General features: G+C 44.3%; 1 protein-coding gene across 4 annotated transcripts in view; it reads left to right on the top strand.

The window, feature by feature from the left end:
- The first annotated feature begins 289 nt into the window (after window positions 1-289).
- The window catches only part of ARHGEF10 (Rho guanine nucleotide exchange factor 10), a 370273-nt gene continuing 344287 nt past the window's right edge, over window positions 290-26275 (top strand). For 3 of the 4 annotated variants that reach the window (XM_029595755.1, XM_029595756.1, XM_029595757.1), the window contains exon 1: window positions 293-457. The gene's annotated coding sequence lies outside the window, so the exon portion shown is untranslated. Of the gene's footprint in view, window positions 458-26275 lie in introns of all 4 variants that reach the window. The other variant, XM_029595758.1, reaches the window with a different exon arrangement.

The following is a 26275-nucleotide window of genomic DNA, read 5'->3' as shown; positions in this document are numbered from 1 at the left end:
CATCAAGGCGCGCGCCCGAATTTAAAGCTCGGCCCCTCAGCATTCCACTCTTACAGCTGCGCCGGGGAGCGCAGGCGGGGGGGGGGGGGGGTGAGGGAAGAGGATTTGTCACGTGCCCGCCGAGGAATGTGCAGCTGCAGGCGCAATCGAGAGCGCGAGTGAGACGGAGAGCGCGTGAAAACGAAGCTCGCGCCTCACGGCCGAGCCAGGTTAGTGTGACGTCACCACTATGGCCCGCGCGGCGATTTGACAGGAGGGCTGAGCCCGAGGAGGTGGGGTTGCGCGTCTGTCCGCGCGCTCCTAGGCTGTGCGTGTGGACTGCGGCGCCGGCTGGGAAGGGGAGCGCGAGTCAGTGGGGCAAGTGCGGCTAGCAGGGAAACGAGGAGGCTGGAAGGGGAAGGAGGAGACTTGCTCATCGAAAGGGCAGCTGGGGACCAGTGCTGTGGAGAGAGTGATGGTGAGTGGCAGCCGCATGGAGCGGGTTCGGTGCTTTTCTTGCTGTCCGTTACGGATTTGGGAGGGAGGCTGCATGTCTGCTGGAGAAAAGTTTGCAGTGACGTGTCGGGAGCGCTGGGGCTCGCCTCGCTTCATGCGAAGAGATGCACGATGGAGTCAGGCGGTGAAATGGCCCGATCCTGGTTCCAGTGAAGCAAGCATTGTTGATTTATTTTCCAGTCTAAGAATGAGCCGAAAATGACCATTTCCAAGGAGCCTGCAGTCACTCATTTTATTCTGAACGCAGCAACACTGCGATGTTTCTGCGTTCCGTGCCATCCACACGCTCCTGTTTTTGCAAAATATTTCTGGGAAGTATTCTGTTTATTTGCACTCGGGTGACTGTGTTTTCGCTTTTAAATGTAGTTCTTTATTAGTTGTGTATATTGTAACGGCAGGACTGACGATATGCATCACTTTCTAAAATACCAGAAAGGAATGATTTGTCCGATTACTCCTCCTTAAAAGAAAAAACTTGATTTTCATGCTGTTAAATCGAGGGTGTGATTGAGTCCCGTCCTACATTCCTAGGGCCTGATGATGCTGAATATGTGAGGTTTGGGCGTTGCATCTGCAGCCTAATTGGCAAATGTATACCTACTCCATACAGGCCTAGACCCTTTTCTGCCTGTTTTTCCTTCACGTAATTAGAAGAGCTAATTTTCCAGCTTTTTGATTAATGAAATGAAAGCAAATCACAGCGTTTTAACATTTTCATACATAAAATAGGTTTCAGGGGATTATTTCTGAGAACTAAAGTAGTGTATTTACTGTATTAGTTAAATTGGATATGGAAGATGTCGGCAAATAAGGACCACTTGGTCCATTCAAGGCTGCCTATAGTGCTGTCACAGGTCTTACTCCATATGTGGTCTTCTGCCTTCCTTCCCTGCCATTAAAATCCATTTTATGCCTATCCCATCCATGCTTGTACTTTTGCTACTGTTTTGGTTCTTTTAGCCTCCACTGGAAGGCATTTCCAGATGTCATCCACACTCCCAGCAAACAGTATTTGCTGACATTCCCCCCTCAGTTATCAAAATGCGTTAAGGCGTTTTTGCATGTGCTAAGGGCTTATCGCATGCGAAAACACCTTTAACGCGTGCGATGTAGATCCAAAAAAGAGGAGGAGTTGGGGGCGGGAGTGGGCTGGATTTACCGTTTGGCGAAGCCCTGTTGCACGGCTGAAACACCGATTTTAGCTACAACTTTTTCAGGAGCGTTATCTAAGTCTTTTGGGTAGATCTGGTTAGTACTTAAGGTGGGCTTTCACCAAAGGTCTGTACAGAGGTAATATTACTTCCCTCTGTTTATTAGTGATACTTTTCTTTATGCATCCAAACAACTTTCAAGAAATATTGCCACATCTCTGCATTTCCACTGCAGTCCAATGCTGCTGCTGCTGCCGCCATGGTCATCACTCCTCCCTCCACCTCACACTGCTATTGTTATTGCTGCCACTATGACATTGCTCATTTCTCACTGACTCCATCACACCATTTTCCTTATCTCTTGGCAGTGCTCATGAGAAGATCCGATAGGAATATTATACTGTGCATGGGATTGTGAGCGTGCACTGGCTCGCAGTCCCACATATAAAATAAATGTTCCTCCTATCTCTCCTGTATACCTCACAAGAATACCACTGGCAATTTCTGAGTTTGTGGGTGGTATTTTTGAGATTTGCATCTAAGTATTTTAATAGCTTGCCCAGCTGCTTTGACACACTGACTAGCTACCTTTTCTCGTTTTGACCCAGCAGTTTTTCCTCCAGCTCAGTTGGAATTAGGGCTTGGATCTGGTACCATGAGCCTCTATTCACAACTACCTGGGTATTTTTCCCCCTGTTTTTCAATCCTTCCTCCCGACCACATCCACATACATGCAAATATACAAACGTAGTCTGTCATTGCAATGATAAGACAGGGACCATGTATCAGGGCTTCTTCCTGCAATCATGGGTCTTGAATCCAGCCATCAGATATCATCCTTAAGCAATGACCACAATTGTCTTTCCCCCCCTCCGAAGAGCAGAAGACTTACTACCTGAGCCACAAGGAAGGCCCAGCTGGCTACCTTGAGGTCATCAGAAATGGGAATGCTGGATGTTCATTGGGATGCGGATACGGCGCTGCTCTCTGCATTGGTGGTGGGGTGGAAGGGAATTGGGGCCGGAGGGTGCTGGAAGCCAATAGTGACGGGGGAGGGGGAGAAAAAAAGGGGGGGAAGATAAAAAAAAATAAAAAAAAAAATGGATAAAGTGCGTAGCTTGCTGGGCAGACTGGATGGGCCGTTTGGTCTTCTTCTGCCGTCATTTCTATGTTTCTGTGTTTCTTTTCTGTTTGATGATTGCTAGTTCTTCACCTCCAAAATGGGATTTAGGTTTTGGATTTCGCCACACTACATACATGATTTTTCAGTTTTTCTCTATTGGATTAATGTGTACTTCCCAATCCTTGATCATTCCTTCAGTTTTTTTTAAAAGACATCTTTAATCTTTCCTCTTGGCATATCTGCTCTCTTGCAGATTTTCATATAGTCTCTAAATAGGCACATCCCTTTTAACCCTTCTACAATTGCTTTTAGCAATATTGAATAGAAGTTAGCCTAGCACTGATCCCTATGGCGCTGTGCTGTTCACTTTAAGTCCTGTTTCTCAACCAACTTCTCACCCAGTTAATTTTTCTTACAACTTACAAACTGACTGATTTGTGTTCATTTGGAACATAATTCCTCTGCTCCTCAACATTTCAAGTTTGTGTGCAGAATTTCACTGTGCGGTTGGCTGTCAAGGTGGGAGAAAAGCAGAGGCAGTGGCCCCATCTTTCTTTGTGGGCTAGAAGAGGAAGACATCTGCATCACTGACCTACATGAGTGGAAGGAAGAAGCAGCTGCAGGAACAGGGGATAGAAGCAGTATGAGCAATACCAGCTAGTAGAAGGCAAGGATAGAGGCAAACATGGGGGCAATATTGATCTGTGGACGTGAGAGATAGAAACAGTGGCACCAGATTCAGAATTATGAAACTTTAGCAATCATGATTCCAAACCAGGCAGCGCAAGGGGACGGAGGAGAAAGAGAAGTGTATTTGTTTATTAAAAAAATTATATCCTGCTCTTATCCATAGTTTGATGTGGGCTACAAAATAATAAATACATCATAGCACAAAAGCGAAAGATAAACTAAAGCTTCCAACATGCCAAATGACACAATGACAGAATCCTGATGGTACATTACTGCAGTTTTTAAGCTAAAAACAGGATATCAGTAAAACAGGTCTAACCCTGGTTGGAGGGAGTAAGAGAAAGAGAGATAGGCTTAGGGGGTAGGAGAGAGATGGAAGGCTGATGGGGTAAGAGGAGGAGGTCTTGGGGGGTTAAGGGTGAGAAGAAGTTGGGGGGGGGTGGGGGAAGATGGGGTGGGGGGAAGGATGGGTGTAGGGGGAAGTGGTGAAGAGGAAAGGATAGGGGTAGGGAAGAGGGGAGCAGGAAGGTTGGGGTCAGGGAGAGAATAAGGGGAAAGATAAGGCTGAGGGGGAAGCTAGGGGGAGAGAGGGTGCTGAGAAGTCTGTGGGTAAGAGGATAAGTGGGAAGGTTGGGGTGTAGCAGGGTGAGGGAGAGGACTGGTGGTGTAGGAGGTTGGTTGTGAAGGAAGATAGGAGAACCTGGTGGAAAGTGGTGATGGAGAGAAGCTGTTTGGAGTGGGGAGTAAGGGTGAATAGACTGGAGGAGATAGCTGGAGGGAGAGGGAAGAGCATGATGGAAATGATTATTATAATACTTGGGGGGGGGGGTTTATGTTAAAAAATTAAAGTCTTCATATGAGCAATAATCTTTTTATTTACTGAAAAAAAATAACCATATTGTATCATTTTGACAAAAAATGATGCAGAATTTTATAATATTATGGGCAGAATTTTTATGTTTGGGGGTACGGAATTCCCCCAGGAATATTCCGTGTAGGAATGTTCAGAAGCTTCATAGAGCTCCAGACCTGTCTGCACTGACCTTGTTAATAGAGTGTAGCTGTTAAAAGCTAGGTAGATGCGTGTTAGATGTGTTGGGAAAATTGATGGGGACTCTTCTGAAGGAAAAGATAGTGGACTACCTATAATCCTGTGGATTGCAGGATCCAAGTCAGCATGGTTTTGCCACACACTGATTGTGTCAGACAAATCTCATTGATTTCTTTGATTGGGTGACTAGAGAATTAAATCAAGGACATGCCCTAGATATGGTTTACTAGGATTTCAGCAAAGCTTTTGATACTGTCCCATACAAGAGGTTCATTAATAAACTGAATAGCCTGGGAGTGACAGCCTGGTGACAGCCTGGTTGAGTGACAGAAGACATGGAATTCACTGAGGAGAGAAAGATTATCTGAGTGCATCAGGGGTTGGTCCTAGGGCTGGTTCTGTTCAAAATCTTTGTTAGTGAAGTCGAGGAGGAGTTGAAGGGAAACATAATTTGCCTTTTTGCAGATGACATTAAGATCTGCAACAGAGTGGACACTCCTGGAGGAGCAGACAGAATGAAAAGTGATCTAGGAAAGCTTGAGGAATAGTCTAATACTTGGCAGTTAAGATTCAATGCCAAAACATGCAGAGTCTTGCGCTTGGGGGTGCAGAAATCAATGGGAACGATAACGTGCTAGGTGGTGAAGAGCTGAGGTGCACGGACCAGGAGAGGGACCTTGAGATGATGCTGTCAGATGAGCTCAAGGTAGCAAAACAGTGTGGCAAGTTGGTGGCCAGAGCTGGGAGGATGCTGGGATGCATAGGGAAAGGTATAACCAGTAGAAAAAGAGAAGTAGTAATTCATTGTTGAGGCCTCACCTGGAGTATTGTTCAGTTTTGGAGGCCAAATCTTTGAAAGGATATAGAGAGGCGATGCAGGGGGAATATGATGCAGACATTTAAAAACCTGCAAGGTATTAATGCACAGGAAACCAAGCTTTTTCAGTGGCAAGGAAGCTGTCAAACTAGGGGTCACGGTATGAAGCTCCAGGGGGGGTAGATTCAGGAACGATGCTGGGAGGTATTTTTTTCATGGAGGGGGTCTTGTATGCCTAGAAAGCCCTCCCAGAGGAGGTAGTGATAAGGATAATGACAGACTGGGGGGGGGGGGGGGGGGGGAGAAAGCATGGGATAAATCCAGAGGATCCCTAATGGAAAGAGAATGGTAATGAAGGCACTGATGAACAACCTTTACTGACTGACTGTTGCAGTCCAGGGTAGCAATGATATGGCTACATTGTGCTCCCCGGATGATATGGGGAAAACCTGCATGGAGTTGGGTGCCATGTGAGAATTTGATCTACTATTGAGAAAATGTACATAAAATCCCTGTTGGGCAGACTAGATAGGCCTTTTTGGGCTTTATCTGCTGTCAGGTACTGTCTTAGTATGTTATTAAAATTATATCATCTACAGCTTGTTTGATGACCTTTATTTCTAGATTTATTTGGGATATGGATAATGTAGCTTACTGAATCACATAGGGAAATCATGCATTTGTGTTGTAACCCGCTTAGCATGACTGGCTTGTTATAAGTGGTCTATAAATGTTTCAGAATAAATATGCAAATGCTTTCCAGCAGATTTATAGATCGGGTGAGTGTGGTGGATTGTGGGTGTGTGCGTGTATGGGGGAAGTTTGAGTGATGGAGGAGTGTGTTTTGAAGGTAATGAGTTTGTGTATGGGGGCGGGGGTGTAGGGCTGTGTGTATCTTCGAGGAATGGCTATGCCTGGGGAGAGTGGGTTGGGCTGGTGTGTGGTTATATGGGTGGGAGAGGTTTGCAGGGGGTTGTGTGGTGTTTGGGGAATGTGAGGGTGGTGTTTCATGGTGGAGAGTTGTATGCGTGTGGGGATTGTGTGTATGTTGGATGAGGTGTGGGGCTGTGTGCATAGGGGATCTAGGACGTATGGGGGTGTGTGTGTGTGTGTGTGTATATATATGTAGGGAAAAGGGTGTAAGTTGGAATGTGTAAGGTTAGTACATGTGGGTGGGGGAAGGATGCGTATGGTTGAGTTTGGGGGTTCTGGCATGGGAAGTGCATTATGCATGGCAGGGTTGTGCATATAAAAGTGTGTTGATATGACTGAGTTTGTAGGTGGGCAGTTGCTGGGGCTTTGGGGTGTGGTTTCAGTCTGTTAAAATCAGCAAATAGCAATTTTGCATTAAAAATAGCAGAAAAATATTTTGTTTAACTTTGTACCTTGTTGAGCTTGTGTCAGCTTCTGTTTACTTACGGGCCTATACAGTATGGAGCGCACTGTTAACCTGCCATTGGATGCGCGTTTTCCCTTACCCCTTATTCAGTAAGGGGCGGAAAACGCGCGTCCAACCCGCCGAACCTAATAGCGCCCTCAACATGCAAATGCATGTTGATGGCCCTATTAGGTATTCACGCGCAATTCAGTAAGTAAAATGTTCAGCCAAGCCGCACATTTTACTTTCAGAAATTAGCGCCTACCCAAAGATAGGCGCTAATTTCTTCAGGCACCGGGAAAGTGCACAGACAAGCAGTAAAAACTGCTTGTCTGTGCACCCTCCGACTTAATATCATGGCGATATTAAGTCGGAGGTCCCGAAGGGTAAAAAAAAAATTTTGAAGTCGGCTGGTGGCTGTCGGGTCGAAAACCAGACGCTCAATTTTGCCGGTGTCTAGTTTCCGAGCCCGTGGCTGTCAGCAGGCTCGAGAACTGACGCCAGCAAAATTGAGCGTCAGCTGTCAAACCAGCTGACAGCCGCAGCTTCGGGCCAAAAGGAGGTGCTAGGGTCGTGCTAGTGTCCCTAGCGTCTCCTTTTGCCCGTTTCTACCACCGGACCTAATTTAAATACAGAATCACGCGCACAGGCGAGTGGGCGTTCGTCCGCTCTCCCGCGGACTTTACTGAATCGGCCCGTTAGAGATGTATTAAAACCTAAAATTTGACCGGTGGTGCCTGAATTTTGGCACATGGCTGTATGCTGTACTCCATAAATTATGCTAAGATCTTGAGCAAATTCAAGTACAGAGAATCCTTTTCCGGAGGTAGATTTCTTCAGAGCTCTTAGGAATGGTTTGTCGTATTATATATTACATCTGCCTTGATCTTTCTCTTTTTGAGATCATACAGAATCTCTGCCATTTTGTCCTCTGAATTTTGTTTTTGCAAGCCATCCTGAAAACATAATTTCTAACTCGCTAAGGGATGATCTGTGTCTGAGCTAGAACTCTGCAAGAGTAGAAGAGAGGATGATTTAATTTGTTCTGAATGATGAAAGCAACCGGCTTAGTTCAATGCATTATGTTTTGAATTTGGCATTCTTGTGCTGAGCAACTTGGCCAGAGATCAGTTGGGGTCCAAAGCATTGTAATAGGAAGGAAATTGGACAGACGATATGGGGCTCCCAGTCTGTATTTGCAGTCATATTCTATCACTCATAATTACCTGGCCTCACTTTATTGCTACCCTAGATATTTCTTAGTGCTTGGCATTTCTGCATTTTTCAGGGGACATATGCATTGGCTTCCTCTCATCTATTCACCCCCGTTCCTGTCTTAGGGGGTCATTTATCAAAATGCGCTAAGGCGTTTTCGCATGCATTAAGGGCTTATCGCTTGCGAAAAGTCCCGTTAATGCATGTGATAAGCCCTTAACGCATGCGATAGCACCATATTCTATGGTGCGATGCAAATCCGAAAAAGAGGAGGAGTTAGGGGCGGGAGTGGGCTGGGTTTACCAAATCCTATCGCACGGACTTAACGCCGATTTTAGCTACACCTTTTTCAGTAGCATTAAGCCATGCAATAGCTTGCGTTACGGGGCGGTAAGGTGTTAGCGCATTTCGCAATGTCTCCTAAAAGGCCTGTTTCAGTAGGTTTGAAGCTCCCGGAGCACCAGCCTAGCCATCGGGGGGGGGGGGGGGGGGGGGGGGGGGGAGAGAGAGAGCACCTAGCCATAATGCCCTCTCTCTAGATAGGTATTTATATCCCTATGGGAGGCCCACCTAGTAATTCGAGGTGAGGTTTAGGACTCTCTACCTGGGTAACATCAAGCTAGGTGGAGAGAACAATGCACAAATCTCATCTTGGGTGAGTTTCCTCTCTCCGAAGGTCATTAAATCCACACAAGAGACCACTGTTCTGTTCGTACGTCTCACGTTGAATGTCAAAGTGGCCCCTAACCCCCTACACTAATACCCAAACCTCACCTCCAGTTACTAGGTGGGCCTCCCATAGGGATATAAATACCTATCTAGTGTGAGGGCATTATGGCTACTCTTTCTCCCTGTTATAGTTAGTGAGGTTTTGGGTGGACCCTTGGCAGCTGACCACGCCCACGGGGGGAAGTCCCGTGAGGGGCCACAGGTCAGGCTCAGCTCTGGACACACAAACACAGATAGTTCTTTATTTAGACAGTTTGAGAAGGCACCAGCGATGTCAGTAGTGAGTAGAAGATGTAGCCTGGCTGGGCTAGGATTCACCAGGGCGCTGGAATAGCGGTTTCTCCGGTAGCAGTGCTGTAGTGGAGAGAACTGAGAAAGTGAGTACAATAGAACATTCACAGAGTCCCAAGTATGGAGAAGCCCCGAGATAGGGAGAGCTGGCCCTCGAGGAGCGAGTACCAGATCCTTGGAGGTAGAGAGACTTGTTGGCAAAGTACTCACACAGCGGTTCCACGTAAGAGATGGCACTGGAACGGAGACAGGCCCTCGAGGAGCGAGTACCTGGTTCCAGGGAGGCAGCTTTGAGGAGTAGATGATAGTAGTACTCACTGATGGTGTCTGTAGCGAATTCCTCCAAGTAGGAAAGGAGATGGATGCAGGCAGCGGGTCAGGGAACATGGGCCCTCGAGGAGCAAGTACCGGTTACCTGATGGCAACCTGAAAGAAGCAAAGAGACCCCCGAGCAGCAGGTACCCCATTAGCAGAAAGAGTCCAATAGAAGTTGGAGAGGCAGAGTAGCTGGGTACGGAGAGTGAATCCCATCTATAAGAATCCCCCTTGCTAACTCAATGGCTAGCAATAAACTGTAGGCTTAAATATCCGGGCAGTGTGAGGAACGCGCCAATGAGGAAATAAGAATGAGGGCCGTGCAGCGTGCGCGCCCTAAGGTACCTGGAGAGCATGGCAGGAGGCAGCGCCCAAGCCGGTCCAGATGGCAGACGGATGCCGCGGCAGCTAGGCATCCATCAAGAGGAGGAGGAGTTGCAGACAAAGAAAGGTAGGCGGAGTGAAGCCATCGGCCAGCGACGGTCGCAACTATCTCTCTCCCTCTCTCTCTGTCCCCCAGTGGTTGTATGCAAGTCTGGCATGTATCGCAAAGTGCGTTAACTTAGCTCTTCGCATAGGTATTAGTGCAAATTGTGATAAACTGTTTATTAGCATAAAACATGCCCCTTTTGCTATCGCATGTGATACTTATCGCATTTTGATAAATCCAGGCCTTAGTCATTCACGCTACCAGTCAAAATCTCTGAGGTGTGGGGAAGAGTGAGCAGTGTTTGATATGGCTGAGAAGTAGCACAAACAGGAAGTGAGTGTACAGTGAGATCTGCTGATGAAAACATTCCACTTCCCGTTTGTGCATGGTGGGAGGAGAAGGCAGCCTAAGTGGTATTGGTGGCATGTAAAGGAGGCAACATGGAATGAGGACATGGTGTCGGTAAATGCCTACATGGTGGTGGTCAGGTTCAGACGGTGACTGGTGGTTGTAGTGGCGGCAGACAGTGTGGTACTCAACTGTTAAAAGAAGCTGCAGCCCCTGGAGGAACTCTGTGGTGTGCTTCTCCCTCATTATCAACAGCAGGAGGAAGCTAGTGAGGAAAGGGGTGGAGAGAGCAGATATGAGGGTAGAAAAAAGGAGAATGCAAGATAAAGTGAGGGTAGCGAAGAGGGCAAGAGGCAGGGTGTTGATAGTACAGAAAAAAGCTGGAAAGAGAGGCAGGTTGGGAGATGAAGAAAATAACCAGGAAGGCAGGAGGAGGAGGAAGAGCAGAGAAAGTGGAGATAGATGCAGAAAAGGAGAACTCTGGAGAAACTGAGTATTAACTGCAGGAATGCAGTTCCTGCAGCACAGTCAGAAGCCAGGTTTCTGCTTCTCATGGAGGATCATGTTAAAGTTCTAATAAGATTGGAAAGGAACACTCATAGGCTATTCAACGTCTGCAAAGGTGTTCTGTAACTCCAGCTCATCTCTTCCCCTGTATCTGCTGCTTATTGGAACGTCTTCCTCTGCCCCTCTAATCAAAGTCTCCAAATCCTGTCCTGCTGCTCAAAGTAGCATTTTCACCTCCTCTTAGCGTCCTACCACTGACATCTCAAATTTCTCCAGTTTTCTGCTCATATTGGATCATGGCTAGATGGACAAATGGACAGATATAAGCTGCCCATAAGATGTTCTTCCATTTTGTTTCAGTAAAGAATTCCTAAAAAGAGATTGTTTCCAAAATCACAGCCCCTTTTGCTGAGCTAGTGCAGGGTTTGTTTGCAGCCATATTCCTTTAAAAAATGTACAGTGATCCCTTAAAGTGTTGTGAATGCAAATTAAACAAAATATGGCAGTCTGAAGGCTAAACATGCTCCCGCATGCAATAAGCTAAACCTAGCGTTATTTTTGTCTCTGGCAGGGTGACCTTGCTATACCCTTTCCATTGGACATCTCCATTATTTATTTATTTTTTTCCTTTTCAGATTATAAAGTCGTCTCTGATCATTCTGTTAGACAAATTTATTGATGCTGGCATATTGCATTTCACTTCCCCAGATAGATTATTTTACAGAAAGTGCTTGTCTTTTTTTTAAAAGGAGCAGTTCAGCATGACAGCTCAGAAAGCTGGCTCTACCGAAGTGTTTTGGACACGGGCATATAATATTACACTTAATTGCATTTTGTATCTCTGGGAGGTGAAGTAATTATGGAGGGCTTGCTATCAGCTGCTCCATCCTCTTGGTCCTTCTGAGAATCCTGTGCTCTCTAACAGGGCTGAGCAAACAGTACAAAGTTGCTTGGGAGCTGATCCTGGACAATCATAGAGGAATCATTTTAGTAAAAAAAAAAAAAAAGTACATTTTGGTTCATGAAGGTGGAGAGAGCTCTGATCCGTGACAGCTACAGGCAGGTTTGGTTTCTCAGGGTAACCAAAACATGAAAATTAACTGGGGGGTTTGCAAATATAGCTATTGAATATTCATTGTGAAGGTCTTGAAAACCAGTTGTCTGTGGTCTGTCCTTGAAGACCTGAATTGCCTACCTCTGTGCTAGGGGAAAACATTGCATGAAAAGAAATGAATTAATAGGGTCGCACGTCTTCGCTTCCAACATTTTGATCCTGTGTAAACTCGCATAGTGCAGAGCACAGTAGCTATGTTACTCCTGGGGAAAACTGGATTCATCACAGGTTGTAATTGCAACAAGATCAGCGTTACTATTTTATTTACAGTTTTAAAAATTTTCCGCTTAATCCAATCATAGGTGCCCTAAACGGATAATTACCCAGATATGTTGCTATTCAGGAGCATTTGAGAGCACATATGTCCCAGCTTTGGATGACCAACGGGGGACAGATTTTGGTAACCAAAAATGGTTTCTGTTGAAAGAAAAAAAAAAAAAGAAATCACCATCAGAGGAACTTCATTTCCACTTTTCAGGAGTGATTTGATTACTTTTTAAAATTATGCAGGCTTGAAATGTTGTCCTTAATCACCTTACGCCAGTGTTGTTTTTTTTTTCTTTGTATTACTGTAAAAAGTTTGTACTACCATAAATGGAAGAACATTTTTGAGTTCTGGGTATAAGTTGCGAAAATGCAGATGCGTCCACCCCTCCCCCAACCTTTAGTGCTTTGCCAGTGATTGATTTCATTGTGGTGTTTGACCTTTTGACTCGCTGGGCACAGAAGGAGCAAAAAAGCTCCCACATCAACAGAAAGTGCTTGTTATGTCTCGGATTATGGTGAATCCTTACGTAGATGTATGGAAACAGAATGTATTTTTTTCTGTAAGAGCTTCTTAGTGTTTAGGAAGAATTTATGAAACACCAGTAAGTACCAAAGTGCTGAATTTTTGAAGTAATTTTGATGCCATATTAAGCTTATTTTTTCCTCCCTTATTTTCCTCTCACTTGGGTGATCAGTGTTATCTTACATTTCCTAGCTTTATGCCTGTCTACTTTAATCTGAAAAATCAGCTGCGCATATGAGAGACACACGGTAACAGACACAAAAACTTCAACCCCTTTTTTTTGTTTAGCTTAATCTGTTCAGTTTTTTTTTGTTTTTTTTTTTGCAGCATTGGTGCTCCATGCATTGTTTTCACAGCATGAGTGCCCCCAGGTAAGAGCGCTGACAGATGTGAGAGATTATTAGACCTGGAAACATGTTTAGAATAAATAATGGGTGCCAGCCAGGGAGGTAGTCCGGCGACTGCCCCAGGCCACAGCAGCAGGTGCCAGTTGTGAAATGCAGACATCTTGGTGATCAGGATTTCGTCACCCCTTATGTTACTGAGCACTGCACACTTTTTGCTCTGGGAATATGCTGTCTCACGGTTTAGCATGGCTTTTAATGTGCAGTCATCCTGAAATACGGGTGCCATGTGTACCTTGCATTTCCCATGGACAAGCAGGACAAGGATCAGCAACACGAGTGGACAATATCATCCGGCGCCGATATGGAAGATGTTTTCAGAGCTCAGATCAAGCAGCTCTTTCTGAGCATGTGCAGATGCTCCTGTGTTGCCACCTCTTGAGTCTTCTCAGATTTTTTTTCTTCCACTCACGCGAAAGAGTGGTACTTGGCTCTTTCTCTCTAAATGCCATTTGTCACATTTTTGTTTTTCCCTTAAGGGGTTTTTCTCGTTCTCTCTTTTTATATTATTTTAATTTCTTTATTTTCATTCATCTCCTCAAGAAAGAGTTTTTGTTTTTTTAATTATTTTCCTTTTGACTTTCAAAATTGAGTTAGATTAGCATTGGTCCTTTTTAAGATGGCAGACAACAAAATGGGCTTCAAAAAAATGCCCCCATTGCTCCTCTAAAATGACTCTGTCAGATCAGCATGACTGATATGTATGGTATCTTGGGCCTTCCTATGATGTACCTGGCTATGTGGCATGGGCCCACATGTCTCCAAGGATGAGAAGATCAAGAAGCTACATGTTAGGAGATTTTCTTGAGTCTCTGCAAGCTTCCACCTCAGCAGTGAAGGTGAAGCACTCTTCGGTGCAGAGGTTGTTGCCTAAACCAAAAAAAAAAAAAAGAAGAAAAGGCAGAGTTATCTCATGATCTGTGCCTTGACTCAAAGAAGGAAGAGTTCAAGATGAATTCCTTAGGTACCATCCTACCTCAATTAAGAGGCCAACAACGGGTTATCTGCCTTAGATCTCAAAGAAGTGAAATAAAACCCAAAGAGAGCAGAAACAAAGAATTCAACACTAGAATAAATATTCTGCTATAATAAGAGGCTCTTGTTATATCACTTAATGAAAGTTTAAAGTGACCATCATATAGTGTCTCTGGTGCAAGTGGCTTATAGGTGAAGCCTTTAAAGCACGAGGACTAGCCAGCTGTGGCTGTAAATATCTCTAGGTAGTGCACAATTAAAAGGCATATAATGTGCACTTACCTAGAGATATTTACAGCCACAGCTAGGACAACAAGTGACCGATGATTGAACTAGTCCTCGTGCTTTAAAGGCTTCACCTATAAGCCACTTGCACCAGAGATACTATATGATGGTCACTTTAAACTTTCATTAAGTGATATAACAAGAGCCTCTTATTATAGCAGAATATTTATTCTAGTGTTAGATCTCAAAGATGCATGCCGTAGCCATCCATAATGTAGTCAGCTGGGTTGCCACTTGGCAACTTTCTGAAAATTGTCCCCTAAGCATATTTCATATAGACAAAAATAGGTGGAAACCTTTCAGTATCTAGGCCTCTAAGATATTTGTTGAGATTCTCAGGTATTAGCCACACAATGTGAAACTACCCTCCTTGAGTGCCTTTTGCATTCCTCTCCAGTTAATGAGGCTGTGGTCATACTGACAAAGGTGTCTGCCAAATTCGTCTCTGTAGCTCCTGTAATAGCCAGTGGACTGGTACTGCTACAAGCTGTTTTGGAGAGTAAATAGATTTTAATTAACCAATTATGTTCTCCCTAGGGGGAAATAAAATCTTTTAAGTTTACTTAACATTTTCTGGACTATCCTGTCAGATGCTTTTTGGTCAAGGGCCATTTTTTAATCTGCATACTTGGGTGCTATGGTGGGTATAAAATTTATAACCAGCAGTGTAATAGCCCAGGCTTTCAGGCAGCGTCTTCTGCATGCTCTCTCCAAATCTCTGACTTTAGTTGTAGCAGGCCTCTTCCTCCTTTAAATTCAGCCTTGAAATAGTTGATTAGGAATACTTGTTTTATCACAGAAATGGTTTTGAATAGTACTCTGTAACTGAATAGCACCTTCAAAGCGCTGCATTTCTGTGCATTAAAAATGCACATTTTAACGCATTTTAAACTTTTCCTCGAGAGGTCTGTTTAAAATGTATTAAATGCTGCATTAATGCAGAGGGATGTGTTAATGCAAGTCATACTACATTTGAATGAGTTAATTTGCATACATTTTGAACTTTAGTAGCTCATTTAAGTATTTTACACTTTAATGTTTTTAATGGAAAAACCTGCTTATTAATGCCATTTAGTAAATGAGCTTCAATTTGCCCCAAATTCTTTTTTTTGCCTCGTGAGTGTTTTTAATTACTTAATATACTGCAATTTTCTTGTAATAAAACTATCATTAAAGCAGTGAACAATAAAATAAGGACAATTTCACATCAATATAATTACAGCATCATCTTACATACATAAATAAAAGAATACATAAAGCAAATTAGCAAGCAAATAACTAAAAACGATGAATATAATAAAACTCACTAGTGAATTAGGGAAATGAATAAGTGTATGCTGGAAAAAAAACACCTAGCTAATAGATTACAAAACTAGAGTCATGAAAAATTATCCATTTACGAAATTAAAGAATACATCAAAAAAGTCAGAATCTTCCACCCGAGCAAAATAACATACACACATGATTATAAATAAGCTAAAAAAAATAACCAACAATAACATTCATCATCATAGTAGCTTCTAGATTTAGGAGTCAGAGGACCAGAAGCACAATAACAAATGAACAGTGACTATAAAATGTTAACAACCAGCTAATGAAATGCTTGGTTAAACAAGCATGTCTCTACTTCCTTTTGGAATTTCAGAACTTGAATTCTTGCCTTAATTTCTTAGGAAGTGAATTCCATAATGTTGGTGCCATGTAACTTAGACATGTATATCATGTGCACTTGAGCCTGGTTTTAGAAGGGGGGGTGGGACTATAATCTAGTTGCAAAGAGCATAATGCCTGAGTAGGTTTGTGTGTGGTTAGCAAAACAGACACATAACTAGGAAGGCCCCTATGTGTTTAAAAGCCAATTAGCAACTGTCATAAAAAAAAGGCAATATTTATAATGTGCTGGTTCACAAAATTGATATTCATGGCACTCAGAAAAAGGAGCACATAGGAACTTGATACTTTTCACTCAGCATACAGATATACCTATCAAAAAATTTCTTTGTGACTCTCTTGCAGGTGTGTGCAAAGAAAGGTGAGCCATAAAATGTACCGGTAAATAAATTATAGGTTTAGAGGAGGGTGTTGGAGATAGTGTGCATGTTATACGTGAGATTCTAACTAATAAGGTACACCAAATCAATTTGGAGATGAGCATTAATATTTGGGGAAGATGCTAAAATGTTTTGAGGGGTGCTATCTGAAGTGAGTTTATTATAACTAGCTTTCTTGTTTTTCTACGAATAGGTTAACATTGTCAAAAAAAATAAATAAAAAGAAAAGATAAATCCTGCTCCCTTAGAAAGTAGTGAAGGTTGTACAGCTGCAGCAGTACCTAGTTCCAAACCTATATCAGCCATGAGGCAAAACCCCCCCCAGAACTTACATTCACATTATTATTCCACATATTCACCCTCCACTGTACGTCCTTCTTACATGCAGGCAACTTTTTAAAACGCATCCTCAAACACAGCACACACATCTGTGCCTGTACAGTATGTATTCTCAAGGACTGTAGTGATATGAAGATATACAGAACTGCATATTCCTGAGCCATAGTAGCAAATATGACTCACCAACACTGGCTTGTGTAACACTGCTGTATAATCAGGTCTCTGCTGTACACACATTTCACACATTCCTTCATTCCCAACACTTGTAGTTAACATTTTACTCTCAGATCTTTCAGTACATTCACATTTTAATGAAAAACAGTTCACCCAGGAACTGACCTTGCAAACTAGAAATCCAATAATCGAACACTTATGTATAGCAAAGAAAGTATAAATAAACCTTTACCTTCTGGGGTTTCCTGGTAGGCTCAGTGGTTAAAGGGATGAGATGGGAGTTTATACCAACTTTTTGTATATAGGATGGCTTTTGTGTTTCATAGTCGGGTGTGTGGTAGCTCTGCAAATGTTAAGAATAGCCAAGCTGGATCAGACCAGTGGTCCATCTAGCCCAGCATCCTGTCTCTTACAGTGGCCCTGAGCCACCAGATGAAAACTAGATTTCATCTTAAGTGTTCCCTGTAGATCTATAAAAGTGTGAAGCCACTTGGCCTACACCCGGTCTCTATTATCCATTTGTGCCCTTGGTCTTCTAGGAATGTAGCCAGACCCTCTTGAATGTTACTGTGCCGCATGCTCTGACTACATTTGGCGGCAGCTGATTCGACAGTTCTGACCAAAGAAATAACTTTCTTGTGTTTGGTCTTGAAACGGCTAGCTTCAAATTTCATTGGATGCCCTCTGGTCCCTGGTATTATTGCACTGCAGAAACAACTGCTTGTTTGTGGTTTGTTGTTTTCCATTCAAAATCTTGTAGACCTCTATCATGTCCCCCACCCCAATTCTTATTTTTTTCCAAGCTAAAAAACCCTTGCAGGTGAATTTTTAAAGCCGGACGTGTGCCAAAACTCAGAGATTCATAAATATGTTGGACTGGCACAGGCCGAGTGGATTTTAAAAGCTGCCCGAGTATGCGCATATTTCTCGGCACGCGCACAAAAGAAAAAGTCCAAAACAGGGGCGGGGCATGGGCGTTCCTGGCTTCATGAATGAAACCAACATGTTTTATCCTTTCTTCATATGAGAGATGCCCCAATCCTCTCACCATTCTGGTTACCCTTCTTTGTACCTGCTTGAGCTCCACCACATCTTTTTTTGAGATGGGGGGTGTCCAGAACTGCACCCAGTACTCGAGGTGTGGTCACACCACAGCTCTAAACAGAGGTATGATAATATCTTTAGATTTGTCATATATACCTTCCAAATTATTCCTAACATACAGTTTTTTGGCTGCTGCTGCTGCACACTGTGCCAGTGGTTTCAGCATCTGGTCCACAGTAATTCCAAGATCCCTTTGTTGTTTAGGAGCTTTCCAGAGAAGACTCCAGCAGCATGTACTGGTAGTTTGGGATTTTTTTCTCTCCCAATGTGCCTCTGCATTTGTCTGAATTAAATTTCATTTGCCATTTGGTTGCCCAAATTCCCAATTTCTCTAGATCCTCCAGTAGTCTTACATTATGAGCTTGTGTTGTAAGAGCCCTATAGAGTTTGGTATCCTCTGCAAATTTTGTTACTCTGTCTTCTAAATTATTTATAAACAAATTGAACTATACCGGCCCCTAGTGAGGGTGGGGGTTTGTCATTTGTTTTTGGAGGATGTAGAAGTGTTTCTTGTTTTATGAAGGAAGAAGAACCCCTAGATCAGTGATGGCGAGCTCCAGTCCTCGAGTGCCACAAACAGGGCAGGTTTTCAGGATATCCACAATGAAGATGCATGAGATAGATTTGCATACAGTAGAGGCAGTGCATGCAAATCTTTCTCATGCATATTCATTGTGGATATCCTGAAAACCTGGCCTGTTTACGGCCCTCCAGGACTGGAGTTTGCCCATCACTACCTTAGACCCTATACATTGGTGTCATGGAGAAGGGTTAAGGAGTTGTGTGTGTTTTTATATTTTTTTGAGGAGGCACTTTTATACCATTTTTTGGATTCAGGTGAAGGAAGTTTTCAACCCACCCTTCCTTTTATTTTGGATTTGGTGACCAGTCTTGTATTATTAGATAGTTCTGATCCTCTCCCTCTGAGAGAATCAGTCACTCACTCATGGTTTGGAAGGAAAATTGTACCATTTAGCCAATGTCCAGGAGATGAAAAGGAGAAGCCGTTTGCAAAATCAGTCCATACCATTGTTTAATGCCACACTGCGGATTTACCAACCCACTCGGATGTTCAGATCTACAAGTAAAAATCTATTGGAAATCCCTCTGTGAGATTCATATGCCTTGATGCTGTCAGTGAGAGAGAAAGCTTTTTCAGTTGTCAGACCTGCGTTTTGGAACACATTTGTATGTTATAAGTCTTTTTAAAAAAGACATTAAAAACATATCTCTTTCTTTTTTATGAAGCCTTTAGTGACAGTGCTTTAGGAGCCAAGGCCTAATTAAGTTTTTAGTTTAACACTTTGTAGCAGGATTTTTACATGTTGTTAGCATCAGTCGTTTGTTTTAGTATTGTTTTTGGCTTATGTTGATTATATTTTATGGATGCTTAGCTTTTGTGACCCCCCTCAAACATTTTGTAGAGTGTGAGCTATACATTTTGTAAATAAATAAAAATTGATCCCTTTCCCGAATATCCGGTGTATGGTACCCATCAGGTACAACAAGGAGTGAAAGAACCAGGGGGAATATGAGACTTGAATACCAAGATATCTGATCAATGGTATTGTAAATTGGGAACTGAATTTGATTCGATATCCCACCAGGGAAGAAATCCCATTGGAGTAAAACTGACCCGTGGACAGAACTGCAGAGTCACAGATTTACCCTCTGTAATGTTTGTGTTGTGGACTGTGTGAAGAATCCATCTATCAATAGTTACCTTACCAGTGTGATTATCACTAATGGCTACAGAGACTGTGCAAGATCAATACCCAAAGCTTAGGAGAGTATTTTCCCTTCCCCTGCAGGGAATTCTGGAGAACCTGGGGCTAAATGGACTATATGGGAAGTAATAATAGCTAGATCCCAAGAATTACTGTGTTTCTGTGAACTCCTAAAGTGGACTTCAGCCAAGGGGTTACACATATATGTAAGTCTTCTGTAAATTCTGTAGAATAGTGTCTTTTGCATCATTATAAACGTAAAATTGTTTTACCAATTATTATATTGTTAGTATTTCAAATGTTATTTTTTTCTTGTTTTTGGTTTTTTTTTAATTGAATCTCATGGAGTAGCATTATGTAAGTGGTTCTGAACGTATTTGAGACCATGCAGTTTTTGAAGACTGGCAAGCATTTCTGGGTTCTTTTAGTTTGAACTAGCATCTCGGTGGGAATATGCTGAGCTTATTATCTCTACTCCATCCAGTTCCTAAATGATGACATCAGGAGAGTGGCTGCCTATCTGAAAAAAGAGTAATGAGGTTCGTCCATATTGTAATGAAGCTGGTAAAGCAGTATGCAAATCAGAGTGGGGATTGCCTAAACTCCTCCCACCCCACCCCACATGTCTGAGGCTTACATGTCTTCATCCAAGATATGCAAGGCCTTTGAGCTGCTTTTTAAATAGAATTCAGTTATTTTCATTCAGTAAAACTACCAAATATCCTTTGTCTTTAATATTTTTCTAGGCTCCAATTTTGGGCAAATCAAACCCGAGGTGCAGTACAGTGATTCGAGATACAAACATCCTGGTAACTGGACATGTCCTGCTGCCACTTACTCCGGTCACTCTTTCTGCCTGTACCTTATCTCTTTGGTTCTCACCTTGGTCCTGAGGGACCATCCGACAGGCTTGGTTTTCAGGATATTCCCAATGAATGTGCTTGGGACATATTTACGTGCACTGCTTCCACTGTATGCAGATACTTCTTTTTTGGTTGTTCATTGGGAATATCTTGAAAATCAGATTGAACGAGTGCACTTTGAGAACTGGGTTAAGGGCATTTACTCACCCAACTGCAGTTGGGCAAACATACTAGTACTATTCCTTGTGCTACCCTTTAGAAAGATCTCTTGCTAGTCAGGTGCTAGAATTGTTAATTCTAAGTGTTTCTGAAATTTACAATGTAAAGAACAGTGGGATCCTGTCTGGATGACAAATATTATACAAATCCAATATTTCTACTTCTCAGTCAATATTTTATGTAGTTTCAATATTCATAAACTATCCCAGATTGGAAATGTGATCCAAATTTAAGTAAGTGGAAGCAAAAGGCTATCCTGACCTTTTTGTCCTTGAAAATCTCTCGCACATGCTGCTAGAATAGAATAAGGCTGCTTTTGTCTGGCAGTTTCCTCCTGCTTGTTTGTGCTTCAGTTCAATTGGAAGAGGCCTCTGTCAGGTTATGGTACCATTCGCAACTCCTTGGGGTTTGCTGCAGTTTTAATCCCTCTCCTGTCCAGTCCAACTTTCATGGTATGGGGGGGGGGGGGGGGGAGGTGAGCCCTTGTGCTGCTCCTCAGTTGGCCCAGCCTGAGCCGTGCAAGCACAGGCCAGGCCTGTACAGGTGACTGTGGATGGGTAGGTCTGGAAACTGGAGCACTGACAGGGCAAGATCTGGAGGCCTGGCAGAGGTCAGGGCAGGTGGCATTCAGGCAGAATCCAAGAGTGAGCAGAAGTCGGAATTGGGCGGTGTACAGACAAACAGATATGAATCAGCGACAAAGCACAAGAAGACCAATTGCTGAGATGCTGACTGGGGCCAAAAAGTTTCCTTATATATCCAGGCAGTGATGTTATCATCAGCCAGCAACATAGGAAGTCCTAGATCAAAAGCCTAGATAAAAGCTCAGGAATTGCTGCCTTGGAAGCAACATGATGCCGGGAGCTGTGTCAGAGGATCCTGTGGTCCAAGAACATCGTTGGAGTGCTGAAGAGGTAGCGAGCATGATACCAGCTATCACAACCCCCAATCCTTGATCAGGGATCACAGCTTCCAAGGGTCCCTCTGCCCCCCCCCCCTCCCAACTCTGGCCATCAGGCACGATGGATGGGATTCCCATATTTTTGGATTCTGAGAGCTCCCTCCACAGCATCCCCTGCCTTGGCCAGTGTAAGGAATAGAAGCCTGGCTTGGGAATCAATCTCTGATTCCTGTACAAGAAGAGTGCAATATGATTCCAAAGTTATTTTCGTTTGTTTGTTAGTGTTTTTATCCCTTGTTGCCCTGGGCGGTCTCTGCCATGCCCCCTGATTCCCAGTCAGGCTTGGGCAGCCAGGTAACCATTTCCAGCTTTAGGACCTCTTCGGAGGTGTACCCGCACTGCCGCTGGCAGGCTGATAGGGACCAGGCCTGGATTTGTCTATAGGCGGCTGATATCTGGGGCAAGGGGTAGAAGCAGAGAGGGAGCCTCTGCCGCCACTCTGATATTTGTCCACTGCATCAGAGGAAGAACCTCTGCTTTCCCAGCAGATCGGGGAGCCAAGGAGATCTACAGTCACCCATGACTTGCCCAGCAGGGCCTTCAGCAAGTCAAGGAGAGCCCTAACCATCCTCTGCCACTGATCCGATCCTGTGGCCAAACAGAGCCGCTGGAGCCACAGTTACTAAGAACATCCACCCCTCTCAATTCACACTGCCTGACGTGGCTCCACTGCCAACCTCTCTGTTCACCTGCCCTGCCCTCTCCACTGCCCCTTTCTCCCCCCACCCCTACCTGGCGGCCAACAGGGTCATCCTTTTGAGGGGGGTGAACTGGGGTTGTGGGCCCCGCACTACTCCTCCCGATGCGGCTCAGATCCAAATGACCCTTCCCTCTGAGCCAGCCTGGGCAGGGCTGAAGCACTGCTGCCGCCACTGTTCTCTGCGGCCTGCTGAAGCCACCAAGGTGAGAGGCATAATGACAGAGGAGGACAGAATCCACAGTCAGGCCTTCTAACTGGCACCTGTTGCTGTGGGTGCCTCAGCTGCATAGTCAAACAGCTGATCTGTCTGGCATGGGAGGGCGAGGAGCTAGCGGCAGCAGGAGTCGCTAGAGGTACCTGACCATCAGCCCCACCTCTCTTCTCCTGACTAGATTTCAGAGGGGGAGGGAAAGAACAATGTCCCCTGCAGGATAGTAGTAGAGTAGTTTTCAAGCTGGAGGTTCAGCTGTATTTGGGGTGGGGGGAGGGATGTTGGTGGCCGGGAATAGGAACTCAGGGATGAGGGGGTGGTGAGAGATGAGGTTAGGAGGATAGGCCACCCTTAGTGGGGGGGTGGGGGGGGGTGAATGCATGGCACCAGCAGTTCCTAGGGTTGACAAAAACTTAAATCCATTCCTGATAAGAGCTGCTGCTATTGTGGTAGCTGTCTTCCCTCCCTCCCTTTTCAGACCTCCGTGGTATGCTTACGCCCAATCAGCCCATTGTATTGGGATCTTTTCAGAAAGAATGACTTAAAATGTTTCCAATGTTATCCGCTGCTGCAGTGAATCTGACGATGCTACTGGAGCAGTAATTGCACAACATTGTTTCATTGTTCTGCATATTATGGGAAGAAGGAGCAGGAATACCTAATCTTGTGAACATCTGTGGTGGTGGTGGTGGTGGCAGGGAAAGCATTCTGTTTGGGATGGTAGAGTTCCAGCCTGAAAGAGAGAAAAGTTAATCCGTTGTTGCTTGCTTTTTTTTTTTTTTATCAGCGCGCATGCAGTCTGTGGCTCTCCAAATCCAGTAACACCATGCAGCACGCTCTGCCAGTAGGACTCATGGTTTAGGTATTGTGAAAAGTGGCTACACATCAAGCAAGATGTGAAATGTTAAGGGAAATGCTGTAGGGGCCAGCAATTCTGTATCATTTCAGCCTTAAGTGCTTGCTACCCATTTATGTCTTTGTGACCTTGTTGACATTTTTACATTTTTAAATATTTAGTAAATAAATTTTATGGCAGAAGAACAGAACTCACTTTTTTTTTTCCCCTAGGAAGGATAATTCCCTGGCTAATCAGTGAATTTTTCATTGCCATTTCAGTTATGTCACCTTGAAAAATGTTCAGTCCATTCCGCAGTATGGCCTTCCCTAGAATTAAATGATGTCTTTACTCTTTGTGGCTACAGATGGTATGTCCAGTGAGTTCCAGTATAGCCTGGAATGCATTGGTCCACTTCAATCTTACCCAGTCTGCACCAAGGGTTATGGACGAGTCTTTGGTAATTTCAGGCCAAGGCTCTTCCCCCATCAGGGCTCCAGTCTTTTCCATCTGTTTGGCTTAAGCAGAGCTGACCAGGGACATCGGGGTTTCCCGTCCGGTTTTACTTTTGGCTTTTGGGTTGGTGAGACTGCACGCAGGGCAGTTGGAAGCATTATGAGGACTAGGCAGCCGCCTAGAATGCCACAGGTCGGAGGGCGGTGGTAGCATTCTAGGCAGCCCTCCGCCCTCCGCCCTCCGACCTGTGGCATTCTAGGCAGCCGCCTAGAATGCCACAGGTCGGAGGGCGGTGGTTCCAGGCCGCAGAGGTGGAAAGAAGCAGAGGCTTCTTTCCACCTCTGCGGCCTGGAACAGGACCTGGTGTGGCATGGGCCACGCAGGCGGGAAGGAGAGGCCACACCACAGCTGTCAAAAGTAGCAGTATCGGCCTCTGGCCACGAGGTGCCCAGGAACAGGAGCAGCACAGCCTGGGAGCCTGAAAGGAGGAGGAGGAGCAGCAACTGCAGATCGGTGAGGCTGGTTCGGAAGAAGCAATAGGAGGAGCAGTGCTCCCTGATCGCAGGAAGCAGCAGCATTTCCCCCCACCTCCCATGCCTGTGCCACACTCAAGAACTGGAGCGGTGCAGCCTGGGGCCGGGAGAACCAGGGCGAGGAGCAGCAACAGCAGAATACCTGGATGAACATAAGATACTCGCCCCAACTCAGTTTGGTTTCCACAAATCTTTAAACACAGAATCCCTCCTAATCTCGCTTACTGACACCATCCTCCTGAACCTTGAAAAAAGACAACCCTATCTTTTTGCTCTCCTAGATCTATCTGTGGCCTTCGACACGGTGAACCATGCAATTCTCTTAGACCGCCTCATAGACATAGGCATCACTGGAACGGCACTCTATTGGTTCAAATCCTTCCTTTGTAACAGGTTCTTCAAGGTCAGAATTAACAACAAAGAATCTCATCCAGTCTGCTCCAACCTTGGAGTCCCTCAAGGATCATCCCTTTCACCAACTCTTTTCAACATTTACCTTCTCCCGCTTTGCCACTTACTTACAAACCTAAAGATAACTCATTATATCTATGCTGATGATGAACAAATTCTTATCCCGATCACGGAATCTCTCCACAAAACCCTGAGCCTCTGGAATAGCTGCCTTCAATCAATCAACCTCCTTCTCACCAGCCTCAACCTAGTCCTCAACACCAACAAGACGGAGATTCTTATCATCTCCCAGGATGACAACAACGTTCTTCTTAACTCACCAATCTCTTCTCAATTCTCTAATTTAAATCATTCCTCTTATGTGAGAGATCTGGGTGTTTTTCTGGACAACCATCTAAATCTAAAATAATTTGTAAACAACACCACAAAGGAATGCTTCTTCAAATTACAAGTCCTAAAAAAGCTGAAACCACTTCTCCACTTCCAGGACTACCGCATGGTGCTTCAGTCCATCATCCTTTCAAAAATCGACTATTGTAACTCTCTGCTTCTCGATCTCCCTGCTAACACCATCAAACCTCTACAGATGTTGCAGAACTCTGCCGCTAGGATTCTAACCAACACTAACAAAAGAGAACACATCACTCCCATCCTTCAGAACCTCCATTGGCTGCCCATCAAATTCAGAATCCTCTTCAAAGTCCTCACAATAATTCACAAAGCCATACACAACCTCACCCCCCTTGATCTTAGCATCCAACTTCGTCCACATACATCCTCCAGACCTGTTAGAAGAGCATATAAAGGCACCTTGTACGTCCCTCCAGCAAAAACCTCTTTAAGGAAACGTGCCTTATCTACAGCAGGTCCCCCACAATGGAACGCCCTCCCCCCGGACCTCCGCCAAGAACCATGCCCACTGTCATTTAAGAAAAAACTCAAAACGTGGCTTTTCAGCCAAGCATTTCCTGAAATATGACACTCGCTCATTTCACGAATGTTAGGTCCATTCCTTTAATTACTTCCCTTTTTCTTTACCTCACCATTGATCCAACCACTTGAGCTCATCCTTTATGACTAATTCCCATAAGTATAATCAGTTCATTCCGATCTGGTATTCAATTTAATGTACAATGTTCTGCTCCGCGTGATGTTAACTGTTCACCCATTTACTTCTTGTTCTGATATTTATTTATTGTGTTTATGCAGATATCAAATTAATTTATTTATACTCCCAGGTTGTTTTTATTTACAGATATTTAGTTCCCTGTACCCCAGTTATTTGTTACCCGTGTTCTTTGTAAAGCTCCCATGCGACAATCTGTTTCTTTGTAAACCGGTGTAATTTGTATTTTTTTACACAAACGTCTGTATAGAAAAGTTAAAAATAAATAAATAAATTTCCCGGGGCCCACAGCACTTAGGAGCGGTAGCAGTGCGGTCTAGGGCCGGAGAAGCAGGTGGAGGAGGAGCAGCAGCAGCCGCATTGCCCCAGGCTCTGGCACATAGGGGCAGAAGCAGTGCGGCCCGGGGACCGAAAGAGCCTGAAGAGCAGTATCCGCTGCAGGCTGTCAGGAGCACGA

The sequence above is a fragment of the Rhinatrema bivittatum genome, chromosome 3, assembly GCF_901001135.1.
Source record: "Rhinatrema bivittatum chromosome 3, aRhiBiv1.1, whole genome shotgun sequence".
Lineage (NCBI taxonomy): Eukaryota > Metazoa > Chordata > Amphibia > Gymnophiona > Rhinatrematidae > Rhinatrema > Rhinatrema bivittatum.
This window is presented reverse-complemented; position numbering and strand designations above follow the sequence as displayed.